Source organism: Danio rerio, chromosome 4, assembly GCF_049306965.1.
Source record: "Danio rerio strain Tuebingen ecotype United States chromosome 4, GRCz12tu, whole genome shotgun sequence".
Classification (NCBI taxonomy): domain Eukaryota; kingdom Metazoa; phylum Chordata; class Actinopteri; order Cypriniformes; family Danionidae; genus Danio; species Danio rerio.
In genome coordinates, this window is record NC_133179.1 from 18,765,407 (window position 1) to 18,787,548 (window position 22,142).

Here is a 22,142-nt window from a genome sequence, read left to right on the forward strand (position 1 = left end):
TAAAGGGAAAGGAGATGGAGAGAGTCAGACAGACAGACAGACAAAGACAGAGCTTCTCGTTCTCTCAGTGCTGTTGTTTGTGTGCTGAAAACAAAATAAATCACACTCTTAGGTTTGTTTGTCTCTTTGCATGTAGATTTTCTTGTTCAGTTTGCCACTAAACCTCTGTGAAATTGCCCTTCGATAGACTTAAAATTAATGGGGCTGAAAAAAAAGAAGAGCAGTGAAAAATGAAATAGTCTTCATTTTTCATTGTGCTCTGAGGGCCATGAATATTTCACAATGTTTAAAAAGAGTCATTTCTCTTCTGCTGCTCACGTCTGGATAAAACACAGCGAAATCAGGCAATTGCTTCATAAAGTCACTGATAGTCTTGTATAGTCAGACTTAAAGTTACGGGCCCTTTTCTGGACAAGATACACAAGATTTAATAACATAAAATTACAATTAAAAAATTAACCAAATAAAATACCAACTGGCCCTGCCAAGTAAAATAAAATAAAATAAAAAAATAAAAAATAAGGCGATGTGGTGGTGCAGTAGGTAGTGCTGTCGCCTCATAGCAAGAAGGTTGCTGGTTCGAGCCTAAGTTGGGTCAGTCGACATTTCTGTGTGGAGTTTGCATGTTTGCTGGAAGGGCATCTGCTGCATAAAAAATATGCTGGATAAGTTGGCGGTTTATTCCGTTGTGGCGACCCCAGATAAATAAAGGCACTGAGCTGAAAAGAAAATGATTGAAATAAAATAAAATACCAACTGGCCCAGCCGGGATTTGAACAAGCAATGTTCTTGCTAGGAGGCAAAAGTGCTCAGCCTGTTATGGTAATAAATATAGTTTAAAAATTATACATTCGGTTTAAGTCTAATAAAAATACAACCAAAACATGCGCGCGCACACACAGACAAACACACACACACACATGTATATGATTATTATAGATGATTGCTTTATTACAGTCTGTGCTACTAAAATATACAGTGTATGCAATAAATAATATGATTATCTATATTTGCACTAGAATTCTGTGCTTGGTATACATCAGTTATGAAAAAGATTTTTAGTATAAGTAGCCCTCAAAGCCAATATTTAAAAATATACAGCGTGTTCACTCAGAAACAGAACAAAGGCCAAAATGAATAAATTGTGTGTAACCCAGCATTATTTACAGTGTACATTTGTTTAAATGTGTGTAACGCCCTCAATATGACCTTCAGCTCCAGCATGACCAATCAAACAGTATCAGTCAGGACTCTGTCTGAACATCTCTTTCTGTACTCTGGATGTTCAACCTTTCACACTGTGACTTGTGACTGTTAAAATACACCAGAGTTTGTAAAATGATTGCAGGATGTTTTTGATCTCAGGACTCTTTTGTGGAACATGCTGTGATTCATTTTGCCGCTACAAAGTTATGTAACAGCATCCAGTCTATGAGCTGATGCTAGCTTTAATCCTTGATGGAGATTTAATAAATTTTTTTAACAGAGGCTTGATTCAGGAACAATTAAATAAATAAAATGCTTTTTTTTACCTTTAAATTATTATTTGTTATTTAAATATATTTTTAACTGTAGTTAACTGTAGTTACAGTGTTATATATATTCATATAAATAAAGTGTCGTTAATATAAATATGCAATTTTATTAAATTTTTTCATTTTATTTTATTTGATACTAAATTAAAATTTGAAATTATTATCTTTTTGTCACTTTACATAAATGTTTTTAGCTTTAGTTTACTTTCCTGTATATTTGATCTCAGAATATAAGTATTTATTAAACAAAAATAGTATTTTTTGTGTCATTTTTTTTATAAATAACTTGTTAAATACATGATGCAATGATATTAAATGACTTATACAGGGGGATTAGTTACTGTAAAAAAATTTGTAAACCTGACTTAATTTTTAGAATCATGCACACACACACTGTAAAAAAATGTAGGGTTCAACACAATTCATTTATGTTCTCCCAACGCTATTCCATTAAGTTAACATAACTTATTTAAGAAGATTGAACATAAAAAAAATATGTTTACCAAAAAAATCTTGAGAATTGTGTTTCATCTCATTTTAAATAAGTAGTTTTAAAAATCACCCTTAAACCTATTGTCTTAAAAATGTATGTATTTCTGTTTTACCTTAGAGCTATTTAATTCAATTTAGTTCATTTTTACAATAATGCACGTACTTTATTCACCTAATAATTTGAAGGCAATAAGTTTACTCACTTTTTCAACTAATCGCTTTTTACAGTGCAGTTCACTTACTTTAAAAATTTAAGGCAATGGGTTATTTAATTACTAAAGTAAAGTCAACTAATCACTTTAAAAGCAACAGATTTACTCACAGGTTTTCAAGAGATTTATCGATTCAGATTAAGAGAGTAACTACAGTACTTACGAATGCCTCATTTGTTTCAAATGAATTTAAACTTCTGTGCTCTTTATGAACCTTGTGAAGAAGGAAAAACACACTATTGGATAATAAACATGCACTAAAGTGTTTGTTATCGATTTGGGACAATGTGAGTGTTGAACCCTGCATTTTTTACTGTGTATATTCTGAAGGTCTTTAGGAAAATGTATTCAAAATATCCCTTGATATTCATTCCTTCGTTTATTTTCTTTTTGGCTTAGTCTCTTTATTAATCAGGGGTCGCCACAGTGGAAGGAACCGCCAACTTATCCAGCACGTTTTTTAACGCAGCAGATGGATGCCTTTCCAGCCGCAACCCATCACTAGGAAACCATCGATATTCATTCATCAATTAATTTTCCTTCACCTAAGTCACTTTATTTACACAGAGGAACGAACCGACAACTTATCCAGCTTATGTTTTACACAGAGGATAAATGTCAACAAACAAAAAAAAACAAGAATTTTAAACCTGTCTTTGCACAGATTTTAACTTAAATGAGCTTATATTTAAATGAAATCAGCTGAGATAAATATTAGTTGATTATGTGCTCGATTAAAACAAAACAGTGTCATGTTTTATGGAGAAAGTAATTATGATTTACTGAGGGTACAGCAAGCAGCTGATCAGCTGTACGGTACACGTCCATCAATAATACAAGCCATAAACATTTCTGTAGGACAGCCTGCCAACTTTGGCAGTGTGAAAACAGAGGAGAAACGGCCATCTATCATTCTCTAACAGTTATGAACACTCTCACATTGAGATTTACCCATGAGCCTCTGCTTCGGTACAGCTGATCACTGACCTTGCAGAGAATTTCAGATCCACAAGACAAAACAAACACACACAAACACGCTGCTTGAACACTGATGTCCAATCAACTATCAAACAAATGTAAACTTTCTAAACATTATTTTAATAAGGAAATATTTTAGAATATAAACATAGTTTAAAAGCCAGGTCAGAAAGTGGAAACAAAAGAGGTACAAAGACTTACTGAAAGAACAGATAAACTGGAAAAAACTGATAATGAATCCTGAGTGCTTGAGTTAATGAGACTGGATCAACGTAATGTAAAGTAAAGCTTTTAACTATTTTCAAAAAAGTGCTTTATTAAAAATGTACTTGAAAGTATTACTGATGAAGTGTATATGCTATACAGTATATGATTTCTTAGCTCTTCTGAAGTCAAACACATTGATACATTTACAGAAATGTCTAAACATGGCACTTATTTTGTCCTCTTATATTTTAAAAACTGCTACAAATTACAACATCTCTTAAATGGAAAAGAAATGTAATTTGTAGTTTGCAGAACAAAACAAGACAAAGTTACATTTTACTTAAACACACAACTATAAACTATAAATACAGAGAAAGCTAAATTGTCTCTCTTAATTTAGAATTTTTAAATAACATTGCTAAAATGTTTTAAATATTTTATAAATAATAGTAAAAATATATAAGCATGAATATATAGAACGTATTTGGAGTGATTATTGTTGAATAATATAAATGATAGAATAACAAATACAATTAATATCCAAAAGAATATTGTGATTAAATCATTTATAAAACATTTTATAAAAATAAATAATTTGTAAACATTTTGGGTGATTGCAAATGTTGTGAAAAAAAAAAAAAAAAAAATATATATATATATATATATATATATATATATATATATATATATATATATATATATATATATATATATATATATATATATATATATATATTCATAGTATACCATAATATATGTTTATTAAAAAATACAATAATAAAACTATAAAACACAATAATAAATAAATAATAAAATAATAATAAAATAATAAAAACAATAATTAGTATAATAATAATTAGTATAATAAAAAACTATTTTAATTAATAAATAAATAATATAACCTTTCACATTACGCATTATTTTTTATGTATTCATTCATTAATCTGGGGTTGCCACAGCTGAATGAACCACCAACTCATACAGCATATGTTCTACGCAGCAGATGCCCTTCTAGCCACAACCCATCACTCGGAAACATCCATACACACTCAATTACACAGCTTACCCAATTCACCTGTACCACATGTTTTTGGACTTGTGGGGGAAACCGGAGCACCCGGAGGAAACTCATACCAACACAAGGAGAACATACAAACTCCACACAGAAATGCCAACAGACCCAGCCAGGGCTCAAACCTGCAACCTTCTTGATGTGAGGCAATTGTGCTAACCACAGCGCCACCGTGCTGCCCCATTAAAATTCCTGCTAGTTAATATTGGTTAATGCACTGTGAGTTAACATGAACTAACAACGGACAACTGTTATTATGAACTAACGTTAACTCACATGAACAAATATGGTAATAAATGCTTTGTTTATTGTTTGTTCATGTAAGTAAATGCATTAACTAGCATTAACTAATACAACCTTATTTTAAAGTGTTACCAGTTTAATGAAATGTTTTATTTTATATTATACAAAACACTACACAGAAGTAAGTATGAAAGATCAAATGTTTTTCTAAATGTCTATAGTTTTTATATACTGTGTAATAATAAATACTATAATGGCAGCAAGTTTAGCATTTCGCATACCTATAAAAAAAAAAAAAACTTCAAAATGCTGTTGTGCACATATATGTGTGCATAGGGTGTATGTGTGCTGTACAGTATGAGGAAATACAGTAACAACTCACTGTATCAATAACACTCTGAACAGAAACAGACAAATGTCCACTGCTGTTCTAGTCAACAGTCCAGAGGCAACAACACCATTTCCAGTGCAGCTCAACTGAAGGAAGGAAACAGCATCATAGGAAACTGCAGTGACCCTGGTCTGTCATTTAACACACATAACAGCTCATCATCATCGTCATCATCATTTCAATCAGGACCTCATAAACACTAAAGACTGGAGAGCAGCTCCAGGACACACACACACACACACACATCCGCTCAAACACAGCACTCTGCAGACTCAATGCTAACCAGGTTAAACTGCTGTTAAACTCAGCTTTAAGTGGATTTTACTTAAAGAATCAAATATTCTTCTGTCAGACTTGTTTGACTGGCTTAATAAACAACATGTGCAAACAGGTGAGACACCGAAAAACTGTGAGAAATGGCTTCAAAATGCATAAAGAATTAGGATTTGTTTTACTGAATAAAATAAAATAAAATAAAATAAAATAAAAAAGAGGTGGCTCAGTGGTCACCTTACAGCAAGAAGGTCGCTGGTTTCGAAACCCGGCTGGACCAGTTGACATTTCTGTGTGGAGTTTGCATGTTCTCACCGTGTTGGCGTGGGTTTCCTCAGGGTGCTCTGGTTCCCACACAGTCCAAAGACATGCGCTATAGTTGAATTGATTAACCAAATTGGCTGTAGTATATTTGTGTGAATGAGTGGTGATGGATGTTTCCCAGTACTGGGTTGTGGCTGGAAGGGCATGTGCTGTGTAAAACAAGTGTTGGATAAGTTGGCGGTTCATTACACTGTGGTGACCTCTCATGAATAAAGGGACTAAGTTGAAGGAAAATTAAATGAATTGGTTAAACAAAACTAATAAAATTGTATTATTAAAATATTTAACTATACTTCATAAATGTAAAAAATAATGAATGTTTAGGATAGTTGATAAAATATTTAATAAAATATTAAATACATTTTTCAAATAAAACATAAAATAAAGGTCGGATTAATATATATGAAACAAAACAATACAGTCTAACATTAAACAAAAATACAAATTTCAAACAAAATAATAAGCTTATTTTAAAAAATTATGAATAAAAATAAATGTAAAATAATCAAAATTTAATAAAATAAATCATTTGATAATCAATTAATCACAGAGAACAAAGGATAAATATAACATTAAATAAAACATTTAAATAAAAAGAAAGTAATTCAAATAAATGACAATTAAATTTAAAAAGCAGGAAAGGAATGTGACTTTTTCTTATTTGTTCATGTTTTTTTTTAAATACCGGTTTAAAATCACTTAAATACACTAATCAAATGTATTTTATCAACTAAAATGAGCTTTACTTTCTTTGTGCAAAATATAACTTATTTTCATTTCTTTTAGATTTTGGGTTGTAATGGGCACTTCTTGAGGAGGATCACCCAGAACAGGCTTCCACAAACATGTGCGTGTATGTGTCTGTGTGTCTGTGTGTGTGTGTGCTCTGGCCTCTGTCTCTCTCCTCTGTTTGGCAGGAGCTGCTGAGCAGGCCATTAAAGGCACTGTAAGCTGAGTCTGATCTCCAATCAGCAGAGAAGCTGATCGATACCACCGTGCAGACCCTGCTGCCAGAGACATGGAGAACCCGACCCAAAAAATAACAACAGAGAGAGGGGGATTGAAAGATAAGATTGGGGGATTTGTAAAAGACAAGAGACAAAAAGGAGGAGAGGAACTTTCTCTATTCACACACATCTACAGGGCCTGGAGGAATCAAACACATCTTGAGGAGTCTGAAAACGTGTCTGCATACACATACGTAATGCTCAAAAGTATTTGGTACCTTGGTAAATATGGCTGTGATTATAAATATGTGTTGTTTATGCTTTTCATCTTTCATTTAAAAATGTTTTGAAAAAAAAAAGAACTGAAAATAGGGCACATCTCAATATTAAAGCAATAGGTTTTTCATTAATAAACGTATGTTGGTCAAAGTTATTGACAAACTTAGTGCATATGAGAAAAGAACGCAGTGAAAATAAATGAACAATATTCTAGCATTTTTTTTCCATTTAAAATATATTGAAATAAAAAAGTTGAATTTAAAATGATTATGTTTTTTTAGCAATAAATGTTGGCCAAAATCATTTGCACTATGCTGTTCTATAATTAAATTAATCAAATTAAATTAAAAGTTATCTTTTATCGAGAAAAGTATTGAAATACAATCATTAAAAATAGGGAAACTCTCATATGACATTATTAGTTGTTGTTTTTTTGCCAAAAAATGTTGGCCAAAATTATTGGCAAACATTGTCTATATGAGCTAAGGAGGCTTTAAAAATTAATTTGCAATACTTTTATCTTTCATTTAAAATATATTGAAACCTAGAATTGAAAATAGGGGAAACATTATGAAATTAATATATTTTTCAGCAGTAAAAGTTGGCCAAAATCATTAGCACCATACTATTTTATGATTCAAATAATTGCTTTTTTATTTTTTATGTTTAGGAAATGTATTGAAATAAAATAATTAAAAATAGCGGAAATCTCATATGAAATTAATGGATGTTTTTAATTTTTTTCAAACTTGGTATATATGAGCAAAGAAGGCGGTGAAAATTTATTTGCAATATTTATATTTTGTCTTTCATTTAAAATGTATTGAAATTAAAGAAGTGAAAATAGGGGAAACCTCATTATGGAATGAATATGTTTTTTTTATCAATAAATATTGGTAAATTTACATTTACATTTAGTCATTTAGCAAACGCTTTTATCCAAAGCGACTTACAAATGAGGACAAGGAAGCAATTTACACAACTAAGAGCAACAATGAATAAGTGCTATAGGCAAGTTTTAGGTCTGTAAAGTCTAAGAAGGAAAATAAAGAAGGTAAAGCTAAGAAGCTAAGAAGGTAAATAAATATAGGAACCCTTAAGCAAAAATGCTATTGAAAATTGGGGAAATCTCATTTTAAGGTATAAATGAACCTATAAATGTTGGTCAAATTTATCGGCACCTATTTATTGTAACCTAAATAACAGTTCTAAAACTTCTCCAATAATGACTGTTGAAGGAAACTCTGAACCAAATCACAGAGCAATTTTTCTCTTACAGATTTTCTTCAAGGATTCTCTGCTTTATGTTGCTGCTCTTTTCTCATTTTCCAAAAGGAGTCACGTCAGGACACTGATTTATAATATCTCAATTTGACAAGAACTTCTCAACAATTGGCTTAATGGTGGAAAAGGAACTGTTCTTACAGCCACTTTTTTATTTTGTAAATTTTTTGCTGCATATCTCTTTGCTTTCATTCATGTGTGATAGATGAATAATGGATATTAATAATTTGGCCGCATTATTCTTAAAATAAAAAAGTAAAAAATAAAATAAAAGTTGTTTTAAATTTTTTAAAAACCATTTTAGGAACAAAATTATCAGCCCCTTAGAGCAATTTTTTTTGATAGTCTACAGATAAAAAAAACATCATTATACAATAACTTGCCTAATTACCATAACCTGCCCGGTTACCTAATTAACCTAGTTAAGCCTTTAAATGTCACTTTAGGCTGTATAGAAGTGTCTTGAAAAATATCTAGTCAAATATTTTTTACAGTCATCATGGCAAAGATATGAGTTGTTGAGTTTAAATGAGTTTAAATGAGTTATTAAAACTATTATGTTTAAAATTGTGTTGAAAATTTTTTTTTTCTCTCTGTTAAACTGGAATTGGGGAAAAAAAATAAAAAGGGGGCTAATACCAAGGATACCAATCATTTTGACCATCACTGTTATTCTCTATGTAGATGGAGAGACTCTGGTCACTGTTACCCAAACACTTTCTGGCTGCATGCTAGCAAAACATCCAAACAACCTTATGTAAATCTGTGAGCTTGTTAATAGGATCCTGTGATTTAGGAATGTCTGATTTGTCAGGTATGTAGGTTATACTCTGGAGCGGACATGGGCAAGATGCCCACAAAAGGCTCAGGATCACTGAATTAAAAGTGCAAATCTGTGCTAAATCTACAACAACACAGAAGCAAGCATTTTGTGGTCAAAGATGTGAAGTCCCATTTTGATGGCTGCAGCCAATTTACAAAAGATTTGATATACAATGAAAACATTAAATGCAAGAAAAGGATCTACATTAAAGTCTGTGTCAACCTGATCACATTTTGATTGAAGATTACCCAAACAAAACTTTTTTTTTTTTTTTACTTATTACATGGATTAATTGGTCACTAAAATTATAACAATGTGAACTAGCAAAATTGGATTTTTTGATTTCACACAGATTTTGATGTGTAAAATAACATTTGTGAGAATGGCCAAAATAATACTTTATATTAAATCATAATAGAAAATGACAGGGCTCTATTTTAACAATCTAGGCACAAAGTCTTAAGCGTTAAGGGCATTGCCGAATCCCCTTTTGCTATCTTAAGGATGGAAAAATACAATCTGCGCCCTGGCACATCTAACAGAGTTGGTTATGGGTGTGTTTTGAGTATAATATGCAATAAACCAATCAGAGTCTCATCTCCCATTCCCTTTAAGATTCAGTTGCGTAGTGCCATGACGTATTTGCTATTAATATGGCGGACTTTGTAAATGGAAAAACTGAACGCTTCACCAACGCGAAAACAGTTAAAAAGAGCATCGGCAGCCTCCTCCATTCAGCCTCTTTACTTTCTCTTTACTTTACTGTTACTGTCTACTTTACTCCTTTACTTTCATGGATAAGGAAACGATGTTTTACGCACTCCACTGAAGACATCCATTAGTCTACATATTTAATTTCTAAACTTATTATTAATAATAATAACATTATACAAATTGTCATAAATAAACTGAAAAAAAGCCCCATGCATGAGATGAGGCATACAATTTTTTGTAACATTTTAATCCTTCATTTTTTTTTCATATGTAAAGATATTTGTGTACTGCTGCACAGGATGTGTGCATTAAGCAATGTGTAAGTGTTTGGACCTGCATAGGCGCATAACTATAGTGCTCTGCGCTGGACTTTAGACCGGCTTTTAGATGGTCAATGGCGCAGTCTATTTCAGTTGCTCAAAATAGCAATGCACCAACAACGCACCTCAACACACCTCCTTTTTAGACAGGAACACCCATGAGTCCACAAAGTGATGCAAATGGATTTGCTATTTAAACAACGTGGTGCAAAATATAAAAAAATTATGTTACGCAGGTCTGAAAAAAGCAACAAATCTCGTCAAACACGTCTTGCACCTTATTGCTAAAACTATAAAATTATCAAAATTAAAAAATCAATAATTAAATACTATTTTTTCTAAATAAAAAGTATTAAATGTAACATTAATGTTTATAAATGTAAAAAATAATACAAGTAAATTATTTCAAAAATATAAATTAAAATACAATTATACTATTATATTAATAAAAGGTTAAATAAAAAGTATTAAAAAACAGTAAGTAGCGTTGTCGCCTCACAGCAAGAAGGTCGGTGATTCGAGCATCGGCTGGGTCAGTTTGCATTTCTCCCTGTGTTCTCGTGGGTTTCCTCTGTTTTTCCCCACAAGTCCAAAGACATGTGCTAAAGGTGAATTGGGTAAGCTAGATTTTCCAAAGTGTATGTGTATGAATGAGAGTGTATGGGTGTTTCCCAGTGCTAGGTTGCAACTGGAGGGCATCCACTCCGAAAAACATATGCTGGATAAGTTGGCGGTTCATTCCACTGTGGTGACCCCTCATTAATAAGGGGGCCAAGCCAAAAAGAAAATAAATGACAAAAAGCAATAAATATTTACTTAGTATATATGGCATCACGCTGTGAGCTATTTTCACTTAGCACAAGTAGTATCTGTCTCACTTAGTGCAAATCGACTCTCTATATTAAGTTGACATCACACAACTGAGGATTTTGTGGACATTAGGTCAGATGTGTAAGCCAACTTGTACAATTGTTGTGCATATTAGGCCCAAAATCATTTGTAAAATGTTCATGTGTGTGGCCAGACTTATTAATATACACATCACAGCTAAGGAGAAAAGTACTTGAGTTCATTGCTACTGTTGTGATGTTATTGTTTATTTTCTGAGAAACACTGGTGTTCGCCATGCCAAATCTTTATGAAACCGGCTAATCCATGTCTGATCATGTGATGGAGAACTTTCTAGAGGAAAGACTAGCTATCTGAATGCTAACACCAGGAGGACACTCGTCTAAACAACGGCCATTCATCAGCACTGAAAACACCAGGCCATAAGCTACGCTAAGCTAAAAGATGAGGGCCAGAGAGGCTGATTTATGACAGCTTTTCAAACAAAGGGCACGCGGGCTCTGAGGAGGAGAACAATCACTAGTTGGAGCTTTACACAGAGCCCAAGCTAATGAAAGGCCGCGCGAGCACAGATGGGTTTCCTCCTCGGAGCAGTTACTGTAGCCTTGCCACCGCTCCAGGACAAACAGCTAAACTGATCAGGGAACAGGAGAAGAGCTCTTCTGACCTGTGGAAACTTTCGAGACTGTGACTCTTTGTGACAAATGTGTTGGTGGGATAATGTGTAAAGTATAACTAGGGTTGGGTATTAAAACCTGCTGCCATATCTATAGATACCAATATGTAACACAGATTTTGGTGCCACTTAAAGGAACACTGCATATTTTGTGGAAATCACTACTTCCCTATAGTAAACAGTTATGTTTTACCATTTTTAAAATCCATTCAGCCAAACGTGAGGTCTGGCAGTAGCACTTTTAGCTTAGCTTAGCAAAAACCATTGATTCAGATTAGACCGTTAGCATCACATTACAAAAAAAAACAATAATTTTCCCATTTAAAGTTTTACCCTTTTGTAGTTACATTGTGTACTAAGACTGAAAGAAAATGAAATGTTGTTTTCTAGGTTCATATTATAACTAGGAAGTAGGAACTATACTCTCATTCCAGCGTAATGATCAATAAACTTTGCTGCCGTATCATGGCTGCAACAGCCTCAATGATGTTGGTTTAACTTTGTTTCAAATGTTTTGATCTTTTAACCACTTCCAGAGATGTATGAAAATTCATTTGATAAGTTTTGTACTCAATTACTTTGAAATAAAACAGATTTATTTTCACTCAAAGTAGGGGTGCACAATGTATCATTGCAGCATCGATATCGCAATGAGTACTGTATGTCTGCAATAGTCACTTTGCAGGATCAATCATAACAGAGTGAAACTTTATCATTTGCATGTGTTTTAAAGACATTTCAAGAGAGTGTAAAGCATTTGAGCACTATAACGTACAATATTAATACATTAATTTTACTTTGATTTAGTCTTTGATTTATCAGAGGTCGCTGCAGCAGAATGAATCATCAACTATTTCAGCATATGTTTAATGCATCAGATGTCTTTCCAGGCACAACCCAGTACTGGTAAACACACACACACACACACACACACACACACACACACACACTCTACAGCCAATTTAGTTTATTCAGTTCACTTATAGTGCATGTCTTTGGACTATGAGAGGAAATCCATGTGAACACAGGGAGAAATGCCACACAGAAATATCAACTGTCCCAGTCGGCACTCGAACTAGTGACCTACTTGCTAGGAGGTGACAGTGATAACCAGTGAGCCACCGTGCCGCCCACGTACAACATTTGTAACTTTAATGAAGAATAATTTTACTGAATAATTAAAACAATGGAGATGATACAGTGTTATTTCACATTTCATTATTCAATTTCTGTAACTAAATAGAGTTTGAGTGTACGGAAAACCATAAAGAACAGTTCATTTGACTTTTTTCCTGCTATATTGTAATTATTCAGGCTTGCAATTTGTTTATTATTTTTTATACATGATTCACACTCATTTTTTGAATGATTTTTTCCACAATTAGAGCTATTCAAATCATCTAATGAAACAGTTTTGCAATATCGCAATATACTGTATATCTCAGAAAAAATTTAAATATTGCAATGGCAGATTTTTCCAATATTTTCTGCCCTAACCCAATGTATGTTTGCGAGTTATCGCAATGCTTGTGAAAAGCACTGAGATTGTGAAATATGTTTCCATAAAATGTATTAAAGAGATTCCATTTTACATGTGGCACTAGTAGCATCCCTTGCTGCAAAAAGCATCTTTTGGATTATGGTTCTCAATATCAGTACCGTTTCATCCTACACGCAAACTACAAAAGGTGTGTAGGGCCCCTCAATTTACAAAAGGCCCCGCATGCCCTTCTACACTGGCGGGATCTTTAAGTAGGGCCCTGGAAAGCCTAGGATTGCCTCTGCTCAAAATGCAATGCTGTGGCAGCAGGCTTCTTAACTATAGAAAAATCATGCTGGTTAGCTGGCTTTACTATGTGTTTTAGTTTTATTGATGAACAGCTTGTCTAAGCTTCACAGCTGAAACAACATCCTTGCTGCAGTGTGTGCACACTTTTTCTGAAGAATACTTATTGAGAAATCGTGATCTGCTCTGAACACAAAAAAAGCATTTGTAGCATGTTAATGAAACCGATAAACATGAAAAGCAACAATGTAACAAAATGTAGCATTTCAAAATGCCACATCCTCGCATCTTTCTCTTATTATCTGATGCAAATTGCACCACAAAATTGCAAGAGCTTCTCAAAATTTGCATTTCATTTACATTTATTGGTTGACAGAGGCAGACGTTTTCATCCAAAGTAACTTACAAATGAAGACTTGAAAATGAAGAATTGCCATGCGATAATGCAGCTTACCACAGTCAAAGTGGAAAGATTTGGCATTCCACTGGTGTGCAAAGTCAGCTTTATCAATGATTTATTTATATTTATTTCTGAATTATTTATTTAATCATGTCTGTAGTGTTTTTAATTGGATTGGTGTTGGGGTTTTTTTTTTCTGTACAGCTTTTTTTATTTCAGTTTTAATAATAATAATAATACCTTACATTTTCATACTTTTCTGGACACTCAAAGTGCTTTACAGATTGGGGGAATGGGATGTTTAGGAGGCCAAAATGGACAGAGGCCAGTGGGTAAATTTGGCCAGGATACCAGGGTTAAACCCATACTCTTTTCGAATGACATCCTGAGATTTTTAATGATCACAGAGAGTCCGGACCTCGGTTTAACATCTCATCCGAAAGTTTCTCACTGAGCAGTCCCCTTCACTATACTAGGGCATATACTCACAAAGACCGCAGGTTGAGCTCCTTCTGGCAGCAACCTAGCTTTTCCATGTGGTCTCCCATCCAGGTACAGACTGGGCACAGCCCTGCTAAGCTTTAATGGGTGACCATGTTAAAGTTGCAGAGAGCTAGCAGCCAGCAATTTTAATTGATAAATGTGAATTTACTACATAAACTAAATCACATTTTTTTACTTTTCGTAAGCTCATGATGGTGACAGATTATTTTTTAATCAATTAAGAATGAACTTGTGGTCACAACTATTATAACAAACAGATTTTTATGCTAACACTGTACTAAAAACTGTAAAGTTATTTAAAAGTTCAGCATACACCAAAAGCATCACATAAAAACCACTTTACATGACATTTACAAGGCCTTTTTTAGTCTAAGCAGACCATACTTAGCCAAAGTAACCCACAAAGTGGACCATGCTGATAATTTCAAGTCTGGCTCTGTGAGGCCAGTTTGTCTGGTTCCCATGCTGAGTCACCGTACAAAGTGAAACTTGCCTGGAAAGGGTCATTTTCGAACTCGCCATCACGTTGTGATTTATGCACGCTCACACGCAAGCCAGCACTTAGAAGCAGACAAAAATGTGTCTCGGATAAACCCACTCGACACTCCTAGACTCCATACACACATACAAACATAGCACACTCCATTCTTCACAAATCTGAACTTTGACCCCAATATGTGTCCCTTCCTCCCCTGTCCACTGGTCTGTTAATGGAGTGTGATATATAAACGTCCTCCTCCCTCTTCCACTCCTCCACACTGGCTGACGGCTGCGCTCCAGACCAGAAGGTTTGGTCGCGCTCCATGTTTTTAGTAAGCGGCTCTGACAGTGAAGTGTGCACTGCGCTCAAAGGCACTGCAGTCTGTGTCGCTCAGCGGTCTGTTTCTCTGCCTGATAAGACGGCGGATAATGGCGCTGAATGTTTATTTTGATAAACCACAGGGACATGACGAATCCTTGACTGCCCTGGACCAACCGAGACAGAAAACAGATGCTAACTGCTCTCTTCAAAGTATTAGCCAGTACCGTAGATGAGATTCGATGACTGATCTGTCACACAACAAGAGTTTTATCTGTAGATTAGATGACTTTGCTTAATCCTAGATATTTATTAATTATATTTTAGCAGTAGTAATTTACAGTTCTTCTGTTGTGCTGTTTTCAATGGCCCCTCATTTTGATTCGAGGGTCTCCTTTACATCCATTCGGGACCAAAAACACTTTAAGTCTCTCTAAACTCCATTTCTCCACTCTGATTGGTCAGATGATCTAGTCTGTAATCATTGTCTATAGCTTAAAGTGGAAGCAAAACACTTTATTATTTCTGAATGTTTGTTCTGAAGGATTCCTCTGTACTTTCAAGCATGTGATACATACAGTTACAATGACATTGGTTTTACCATATCAGCCATATCCTTGTAAATTGCATAACAGAGGTCACTTAGTTAAAGCTAATAAAACTCGCTCCCTTGGGCTCAAGTGTTGCACCAGAGTCTCCTGGCCAATTTCCCTCCATCAGCCCTAACCCATCATGGCCTCCCAATCATCCCCATTCACCGAATCTGTATCACTGTCACTGTATCACTGACGCCGTTGTCCTGGTGGTGGTGTGAAGAGACCACCCCTCATGATTGTAAAGTGCTTTGGGTGTAGGGCATACACAATAAATGCGCTATGTACTGTAAATACACATTAAATTACAATACTCTAGGTAAAAAGTAGTCTTGAAATTCCTTGCCTCCCATGCCAGTTCAAATCCCACTTGGTCTACGTTGGTGCCTTAACCTAGAGGACCAGGGGTTGAGTGAAGGCCAGTTAGTAAGAGCTGTGTGAGTCAACCACACTCTTTTAGCTCCACAAAGAGCACTAGTTACTGACACTAGAAGCTGTGATCTTTGGCATTCGTTTTAGTCTGCATATCTCTCAGGCGGTAGATAGAAATTTAAAGAGTATGTCTCATTCCCCTGGCTTTAAGAAGACTGCTAGGCTGCATTTACACTGCAGATCTTGATCGTCAATTCCAATTTTTTGACTTGTCCGATTTTTGACCTGTAAGCATTTTAATGTCATGTGCATGTGGCGTGATATGCACTTTTTCAACAAAATAGTTTGATCATGTGATGTATGCAATAGTTTTATATTAGTTTATATTGTTTACACGGCAGATATTGCACTCACCCTCGTTTGCTCTCAACATGCCTAAATGCATTACCTTGAGCTACATGATAACAGAAAAGCTTTTTTGACCTTGTATATGAGATTTGAGATTTGGGACTTGTGCAGAACTCCGTTCTGAAATGAAAATAATAAAGTTGATGTCATTCGCTACAGGTTTTAGTGACGTGACTCGCATTTACATGTGAAAATTCGATCTACCAGCTTACCTTGCAAACACGAGGGCATTCACATCAGATGCATTTCTACATATGAACGAAGCCTGAATCTGATCTAAGTAAATCGGAATCCATGTAATTTTTTCCTGCTTAAACGTACACCGGCCATATCCAGTCTGAGACACATGAGAGGAGAAAATCAGAATTGGGTCAAACCCACCCGAACGCGGGGAGAACATGCAAACTCCACATAGAAATGCCAACTGACCCAGCAGAGGCTTGAACCAGTGACCTTCTTGCTGTGAGGCGACAGCAGTATCTACTGCGCCACTGTGTCACCCCATTTTTAATGACATCTAATTTATTAATAAAATGTATTTAAGTTTTCATTGTTTTTGGCATATTTTATGTATTCTGACCTACAGTATCCGATTAGGTACTTCTGAGGTTACTGTAAGTCAAATTACTGTTACTGTAGTTTGTGTTACTGTAATTACAGGTTACTGTAGTCTGAAGCTAGAAAAGTCTTGTAAACAGTTGTGTTGCCTATCGGTGCTCTAGATCTGCCATTCAAATCCTTCTTAAAGCAGTGCGAACTATGTTGGTGCCATGACCCGGATAAGTAAAAAAGATGTCCACTAGTAGGAGCTCTGCAAGTAATCCTCACTTCCCTGGACTCAAGATGCACACTAGTGACAATGTTAGAGGCTGCAGTCCTTAGTATCCATGTTTATGTGTCTGCCTCCCTTGCTAGAGCTGCTTGGAGTAGTGCAAGCAGAACCAGAGGGAGCTTGTTGGTGCTGTGACCCAGATGAGTATAACAGTGACCGATGCTTAGAGGCTGTGGTCTTTGTTTGTGTGCTTGCCCTTCTATGCTAAGGATGCCAGTTTAAATCATGCTTGGATCAATGTGAGCAGAACCAGAGGGTTATGTCTGAGTCTTGACCTGAATGAGAGATGAGTTTAGGAGGATGAATGTAACAGATCCCAACTAGTAGGTGCTGTGTGAGTAAATCTCACTCCCCTGGCAATCTAAAGTGGATTTTGCTTTCGCAGCATCTTCCTAACATGTCAACAACATGAGCCACATTCCTCCAGGCCTCAGCTACAACAACAGTGTTTGAGGGTCAAAGCAGATGTAGTGCACATGCAGCCAATGAAGACCATAGGCCAACATTAGGCATGGTCCGGTATAAGATTCTGATGGTATGATAACCTTGGATAAAAGCATCACGGTTTTACTTTACTTCTCTAAAATATGTTATTTTTAAATGTCAGGGTACAAAACAACAACTTAATCCCCCCATTGAACACAATATATTTTATTTGAAAAAATATTTAAAATATTTTGGAACAGTAAACATGTCAGGCTAAATAAATTAAATAAATCTTTCTTTTTAAAATCACAGATTTCTTTATGATTTGAAAATGCATCTCTGGAGATCTTTTTTTTCTTTGGATATAAAGTAAGCCACTGCACTGTTCAGGTATATCGCAGGCCTGGATGTCGGTGTATAAGTGATTTGTTTAAAATGTTTGCTGAATCGTGGGCAGAACAGTAGCTTTTAATGTCGGAAAATACATGTTAAAAATGTATGACAGAATTTTTTTTGGCTGTTTTTAAACTTTGACTTTTACAAATTATTGTAAACCAGTTATGCTATGCCTAGCCAACATTACACAAATAACCAACGAAGGTTAGGTACTGCTGATTCATTTCAGAGAGGTCAGAATTGTTTTTTGTGTGTGATAGCTTACTACTTATAACTTAACTTGATTTGCATTTTGATCCTAGAACACTGCCGTTTTTTTACCTTTTGTATTTTGCTCTTTAATTGGTGTATTATTCTTTAGCTGCATTATCACACACACAGCTATGTCATATTTATAGCAGAATAATCTAAATCTAATCAGGGAGCTGTTGAATATTGTGCTGAAGGGTCTTTTATTTAAAAAGCGTAAAGCGGTAGACCACTACGATATCATATGTTAAACTTTAGTTAATGTGTAATGTAGCTGTGCGAATATAAACAACATCTCTGAATGTAAGACGCTCAAAGTTCAAGAAAAAGGGAGACATTGGCTTTTACAAAGTTATCTAAGCAAATCCTATACATCGAACAAAGTTTGGGAACTACAATAAATACATCCAGGTTAGTGAGATGACAAATGATTTAGGTTATGCTCATTCACCATGCGCATACATCCCGTGCAGCAACTGGCTATGGCCAAAGGCACTGTAAGGTTATGGCAGAGTTCTGTTTCTGTATTTGGGCTTCCAAAGGACACAACACAAAAAGAGAAGTGCTTACAATTTAATTTTAATTATGATCCAGGGAATTATAAAAAAATATATAGCTAGAATTTGGCAAAGGAGATCTCAGTTCAGTGCTGGATACGGCTAAAAGCTCCTCCAACCTTCAAAGCTGTAAATTGTAAGCCAAGTACTTTTATTTGTTATATTTGATCAATTACCTGCACAGTTTCTAGCGTAAACGTATGTTATAGCAAGGACATAAACAAAGATGTAAACAACGGGAAATGCCGTTTGGCACGGCTAACAATTTAGCTACAAATTCATATTTATCAGTCGTCACCAGCGCTGCAGTGTCTCTCTATGCAGCCACTTTCTGTGCATTTTACATTCCAAATAACAAACTAGTTCAAGATATGTGAACGTTTGCTTATTCCGAATATATGTGAAAGACACTTGTCAGATTTTATTTTAGAGAGCAGACATGAGGTTCAGCTGTGTACTCTTCGTTTTCTGTCTGATTCAGGCACTGATATGGCAAACAGCTACTGTTTGCACAGCGCAAAAGCACGTGCTTTTAGGGGCGTGACATGGTGACATGGAGGTAATCCGCGAAACACAGCACATATGACAGTCGTTTTTATGTTAGCCGAGTAGCAGTATATAATCAAAGTAAGATATATGAACAAATAATGTATTTTTCTACAAGTAAAGCATGAACACACATTGCTTTGCATCTTATAAACACAACCAAGCCTTAAAAAGACACTGTGGAACACCCCTTATGACCATTATTGAATCTACATATCAAGTTAGAGTTAGCATTTTGCTAGGCTAACAGCACAAAACTACTGTATATTAAGCATACCATAAATACAATTATTCGTAAATTAATTACTTTATAAATCCCTCCCAAGAAAACTCTTTTTATAGGTCACTTCAATGAAATCCAAGTATCTATAAACAACATTTTCCTTACCTTAACCGCTATCCTGTATTTATCACCAAGCTAGTTGAAATGCATGCTGTGATAGCTTTTTTCTGAAAAGACTGCATGCATGCTGCTTTAAAAGAAAACAAGGCATCTTAAAAAGCAACATTGTTAATATAAACCACCTTTTGTAGCCACCTTCACACCAATTGTCTGTCCGCAAAGTATGACTGGCATGACACCTTCACACCAATAGTCTGTCTGCAAAGCATGACTGGCATGACAAGTGACCAATCAAATTAGTAAACAAGGCAATCAGCAAAGTGACTTGTAGCCAAGGAGGATCATCCCATCATCATGTTTCCCACAACCAGCATCATCATAGTATCCATAATGCTGAATCACTGCCAAGAAGTAATGCTGTATATTCACACAGACACAGAACAGAAAGAAAAATGACATTCAGACCCAAAAATATATCAAACTACTCTATATATAGATAAATACAGTATATCACACGAGTCCAACTCATGACTCAGACACTTTATTGGAAAGGCAAATCACCGCAATGTCATCTAGTTTATCATTATCATATTAAGCAGTGAGCGTATGAATGTAGTATCATTTTGAAATCATGTGTTTCTAAGTGCTGTGCTGCCTAATGCAGCGTTCACACTGTGCCGTTATTGATGGGCTTAATCCATTAGCAATATGAGGGCACAAAACATTGATCGGACAACAGCGGGCCCTGTTCGTGTTGCCACAGTGTATATGTGTCAAAGGTCAAAGCCACAAACCTCTGTCATCATCAGAGTATGCTATTTACCTACTTAGAAAATAGCTGACCGGAGGCCGGTTCAAAGTTATTTGCCTTAAAGGGATTTCGACAGCATGGATAGAATATTTGAATGGCCTACTATTGCGTTCTGCCAAAACATGTACTGCAGCTTACAAAAGAGAACACTGTACTGAATACTGTATGTATCCCACAATGCAATGAACTTAACAGTGTGTGCACTGTTAATAAAATAAGCCTGTAATATAGCCGATAACAACATGGTTCTGATATACTGTGCGTCAAATAAAAAAGTCAACATCGTTACATAGTTTTTGATTCAAAAATTATACCTATGGACACACAATTTTTAGTAATGATGGCAAATAAAGAAAGTATTTTAAATTAGATTATTACAATTTTTATAAAAAGGTTTTAAAATATATATTTTAAGAAATAAACACTTAAAATTCAAAACATTACTTTTAAAACTTTGGGCATTACAACATTATTTTTATACATTATTTTACATAATTTTATATTTTAAAATTTACAAAAAAATCTATACATTATTAAATATGTTTCATATCTATATATTTATTATTATTAATTAAAAATAATAATAATACAAAATAACAATTATCATTTTATATATAATACTATTTTAAACTAAAACAAAATTAAGAACTAATCACCATTAGCATATACATATGACTTTTTAAAATGCCTATAGCATTTTCACTTGCAAATATATAGCACAAGATCTATTGCCATACATAACCACGTGTCTGAAATTCTTCCAATGACCTTTGACTTGACTCAGACCCGTCCTCATTTTCAGATAAGCCCATGTGAATCGTCCCCGGGCAATACTTCGTCACTAACCGTGACACTGCAGAGAAACACACAACTTCCAGCCTTGTAGACAGATGGACAGAGTCAGACCTCCCTTGGTCCCATCCCTCCAGCCAACAGCCCTGACCCAGTAAGAGAAAAACACAAGCACACTTCACACCTACAACCAAGTAAAGCACACAGATCCACTGTCAACAGAACAACACTTTCTGTGGCCCAAATCAAAAATGGAAATTTCCTTTATAAAGGGAAACATGCCTTGAACGCCTTTTTTGATATGTGCCTTTTTCAACACTGATAATAATAATAATAATAATAATAATAAGAAGAAGAAGAAGAAGAAGAAGAAGAAGAAGAAGAAGAAGAAAAACAATAATGAATGTTTTTGAGTAAAAGAGTAAAATCATCCTATTATATCATTTTGAGAAGGATCTTGTGAAACTGAGGACTAAGTAATGATTGTGGATTATTCAGCTTTAAATTCAAATTTAAACTACATATAAAAACACTTTATATAATACCTCCAAATTCGACCATATTGGCTGTGGTTTTAGACTTTTTGAATAAATGCTTGTTTTAAAAGCATTTAAAATTTTCTGATCCCAACCTTTTGACGAGGTAATTGGAAGACTGGAGGTAATAACTGGGAGTTATTTTGCAAGATAGTAGCATACAGCTTAAAGTG

The 22,142-nt window shown here is 34.7% G+C and overlaps 1 protein-coding gene across 8 annotated transcripts in view; it reads right to left on the minus strand.

The window, feature by feature from the left end:
• The window catches only part of anks1b (ankyrin repeat and sterile alpha motif domain containing 1B), a 315,281-nt gene that overhangs the window by 288,643 nt on the left and 4,496 nt on the right, over positions 1 to 22,142 (minus strand). The gene's annotated exons all lie outside the window — the stretch shown is intronic.